This window comes from Leptosomus discolor, chromosome 2, assembly GCF_034619465.1.
Source record: "Leptosomus discolor isolate bLepDis1 chromosome 2, bLepDis1.hap2, whole genome shotgun sequence".
NCBI lineage: Eukaryota > Metazoa > Chordata > Aves > Leptosomiformes > Leptosomidae > Leptosomus > Leptosomus discolor.
In genome coordinates, this window is record NC_141392.1 from 62,800,345 (window position 1) to 62,805,057 (window position 4,713).

Here is a 4,713-nt window from a genome sequence, read left to right on the forward strand (position 1 = left end):
GTGGTGCTAACCCCTGTGTGTTAGCATGCAAAATTTCCTGTATTTGTAGTCCCTGTAGCTTATTGTAAGCCTGCTCCCAGTGAAAGTGAATGGTAAGATCCCCTCTGACTACATTTTATGGAAGGCAGTTCAAGTGCTGGGTTTGTATCTGCTTTTCTAGCCCAGTGAACCCATAAAGTGGTTCATTGACATCTCTTCCTCAAGAGATGATGTGATCCTACCTTCTGCAGTCAAAGCTCCATAATTTAACTGAAGTTAAACCTGCAGCCACAGTCTCTCTGGGCAATCATAGAATGGTTTAGGTTGGAACGGACCTTGAAGATCATTGAGTCCAACCCCCCTGCCATGGGCAGGGGCACCTTCCACTAGATCAGGATGCTCAAAGCCCCATCCAACCTGGCCTGGAACACTGCCAGGGAGGGGGCAGGCACAGCTTCTTTGGGCAACCTGTTCCAGTGTCTCGCCACCCTTGTAATGAAAAACTTCTTCCTAATGTGTAATCTAAATCTTCCTTCTTTCAGTTTGAAACCATTACCCCTCGTCCTATCACTAGTCTGAGCTCAGGCTGCAGTACAGGAGCTCTTTACTTCAGTTCTTTGCTTTCCACCTCATTAAGCTTAACTTTTACCATGCAGATCTCTTAGAGAAAAGATTCATTCTAGTTACATGGCTGGAGTTTTCCATCCACGCTGCCAAAAAAAAAAAACAAATCAACAAATCCCTCAGTCCATCCTGCCATGCATATCGCAATAAGTAGGGGAAAGAGCACACGAGGTGAAGAATTAAATGCAGTATTCAGAAAGGCTACCAGTACTTACTGGCACTATTATCACCTGATATCTGTACAACCAACCTTCATGTGCAAATTTGTTATTAAACAAGCTTATAAGCAAACTTTCTGCAGATCTAATAGAGCACCTACGCAACTATTCCATTTTGTGTAGATTTTTCTTTTATGGAAAAAATAGTCAAAATATAGTGTTTAGGAGCCATGCCTTTTCACCAGGAAGACTGTCACAAGTTCAGCTGCAGATTGTCATGCCCTAGAGTTCTTCAGAGTTTATCCTAAACAAATCCAAGTAAACAATAATTAGCCATGGATGGGTGTGGGTCTTAATCAGAAGGCAGCACAAAGGATTCATGTTTATTAATCCTCCTTTACCAGGCAAGCTTATCTCCCAGGTAGAAAAGTGTTTGGATCTTCAATGGCTCTCTTAAAAGTATCTCACGAGAATCTCAAGGATCTTACCCTTTTCAAACTGCTCTAGAAAAGGTAGTCTGCTTTCTCAGATTGAACACAACAGCCAGAATAATAGCTTCTAAAGTAAACCTTGATGTATTGGTGATCTGCTTTGGGCATTTCACTCAGGTATTTTCACCTATTGATTTGCTTGTGCAAACCATGACAGGACCCTGAGCCTTTCTGTGTCGAGGAGGAAGGACACCACTCTTTTAACATCATTTTGCAAGTAAGAGGTTATTTATTATGTAGTACAAATAATAATTTGTTGTGTAAGGCTATAACAACTTTAAAATTTGATCAGTGAGTCCTCCCACGCAAAACTCAGTTGCTGACCACAACTTAGTTTTTGATGTGGTAGCTGGTTGGTTTTTGAAGTTATACTTTTCTTGTTTGTTTGACTTAGAAAGCAACCTTAGCTTTCTCTGTTATTAGCAGCTACATTGACCTCTCTTTACTTAATTTCTAGACATTAATTTTTGTAGTGAGGAGGTAATCCCTGCTAGGGATTACCTGGAGAACTATAAGCACGTGCTCTTTGTTAGTTTCCTCAGTAGGCAGAGCCAGTTAAACCTTGTGGCTAAAAAGGTGTGCTGTTTTTCTGAAGGAAGAGCTGTCAACATCAGCACAGATGGTCTGATGGTCTTAGAGAGCCTTTTAACACCCCCAGCCCCAGCAATTACTAAATTTAGTTGAAAACGTGGAAAATTTCTTAGAAGTAGGCAGTCACTATCAAACTGTAGATTGTTTCCAGTAGACAGTCATTATCAAACTGTCTTGTGTCCCTTTTGGCATTAAATCAAAGCAATGTTGGCTCAAGAATTTGAAGTAAGGATGCAGCATTTCACACGGATAAGGCTGAAATTCAGTCTCACAGACTTTTGTATGTCTCTTGTTCATTTGCTTATTTTGGAACTGATCTAATTTACCACTTGACATAAGAGAAGAAAAATTTTTTTTGAAAATAAGATGGATTTTTAAACAGAGATTTGCAAATGATTCCCATTCTTATTAATTTTTATGACTATTGAGCTCCCAGTTCCCTTTAGATCCTTTGAGAAACCCACCTCCTTTGATACAATTTATGTAGAACATGTCTATATAAAATAAGGGCCACCTGCACTTTAACTGTATTGGAAGCTCTAAATATTACATTGACCTGCTCTAGTAGAAAGTTTTACCCTTTTTCCATGGACATATGCCCAAAAAAGCTTACACTGGGATTTTAATAAGGGACCTAGAACACTCAATGGTACGATGAGTTTGAATTTAAGCAGTAAATTTCATAGACAGTTCAGATTTCATAGCTCTATAAGACAACATTGATTCTTTGTATGTAAACAAAATATTTCTTATCATATACAGGAAGGGATGAAGAAATGTAGCAACAGTGTTGGCTTCTCTGCTTCCTGTGGTAGCAGATGTTTTTCACTGCCTATGCCCAACTACAGGTCCCATGACCTGAGGGTTTTTTGAATGTGAACAGTGTAAGCAAGAAGGCTGAAAGTTCCCAGAGGGCTAAAACCTGCAAACAGAGCTATTGTGAGTAATATGTTTAAATTTGGTCTCATGTTGCCCACACTCAAGCCCACAGCAAAACCTCAGCTGATTCAGCCCAGAAGTACCACACATAGAGTGATATATCGGCCAACTGTTTAGACAGAGAAACATATAGAAACCTCCTCATCTGTATATTCTCTGACACATTTTCCAGTGTGGGATCCTGCTCAAAAGTACTAGACCCTTAGACTGAAACCAAAGCTCAGTTTCTCAATTCTGGCTTCAAGTTGTTACAGTGAATCATTTAATGGACTGGCCAAGTCCTGTCATCATATGCCACTTGGTGGGCACATGTCTGTGTTGTTTACAAGGTTTGCACATATTTGCAACAGGTGAGAACATCGTTTCCCTCTTTTATGTCGCATTACAATGACACTGTCTGCACATTTAGGGCTATTAAGATCTTGGGGGTAGAGGAAGGTACACATTCCACAAACACTTTTATTCAGCAGATTAGAGAAGGGAAGGTTCAATTTTCCAAACTTGCTGATGCAGAACATGCTGCATGTGAGTGTGTGTGCGTGGGAGGGTGACTTTTAAGAGAACAAACACACAAATAGTGATGTGGCCAGACTGATGCTGCTAATGAGCAGCGTGGCATTAGGTGCTGGCAGGGTGTCATGCTCAAAGGAGTACTGGCTGCGTTAATTAGCAGAGGAAGAAAAGCGGCTTACGTAATTCAGTTTTGCTAAGGTGAAATAACAAAAGTAAAAATCAAAATACTTAGTCTTGAAGAGAGCACAATCAAAAAGTCTGAGCTCCCCAGTACAGCCAAACTCCTTGCCAGGCATGTGGACAATGAGGTGCTCCCCGTGCTTGCTCCTCAGCACCTGGTGCTTCCTGACTGCAGTGCAGTGCCTCCTAAACCCCCAGCAATGTCCTCAGCAAGAGGTCTCATGATCTTGAAGCACATATTTTTCTGTCAGAAAATTATGAGAAGAGAGATACAGGCAGCTAACCATCCTTGGCCTCAGGAGACCTAGACAAAGAAAAGTTCATTGTTTTGTCTGCCATTCACACCCTGTGTTACCATGGGAAGTCACTTTGGGTAAATCAATGAAGGACAGATATGCTTTTAAGGATGCAAGATGGGAAATGTTTGAAGGCAAGAGCAGTTCTTAAAAATTACCTTAGTTGGAGTGCTAGATACTCTTCAGGGCTTAGAAACTAATTTTTATCCATGTAGGACCTATAATTTAACATCTCCATTAACACAAACACCAAAAGCTTCCTAAAGTAAGCAGTGGTAATTTTGACACTGAGGGAGTCGTTAACTCCTTACAATTATTCATTCAGAAAGGAGGTGTGCTGCTGGATCCCAAGGCGGGAAGCCACGTGCAATTGCCCGCGCTGCCTGGGGTAGCTCAAACCCTGGAGCCTCCACTGCTCCCCTCTGTCAGGTGGCACTCACGCTCCCTCCTGAGGTGGGGGGCACTGCAGAGGAAAAGGTAAGTAAAAGAGCAAAGCAAGAGATGGAAGGGATCACTCCCCTGAGCTCAGAGATTAGCATGCCTTACCCAAGGGAAGACCTAAGATTCTGCCTTTTCTCAAAGTAGTAGTTATACATTTAAGAACTGTTATATAGCCATGAATGTGTATGTGTGTGCTCACGCTCATGGACAGAGGTGGCTGTAACCCAGTTCCCCATGTATTCTCCCTTCTCTGCCACGTGAGCATCTTCATCATCGTACTGCAGAACTGTACTACCTCTGTAGATCTGTGGGCTGTGAAGCCATGAGACTCAATGTGAGAGAAAGGGCTATAGCCATGTCTTTGTGGGAAGCAGCTGAACCTAGGGTTCCCATGGGCTTGTGACTACTCTGCCTGCTGGTGCCTGTCAAAAAGCAAGGCACTTGCGGTATTTAGAAACCTTCAGGAATAGACAGCAGCCGAACAGGGGTTTACTGATCTGA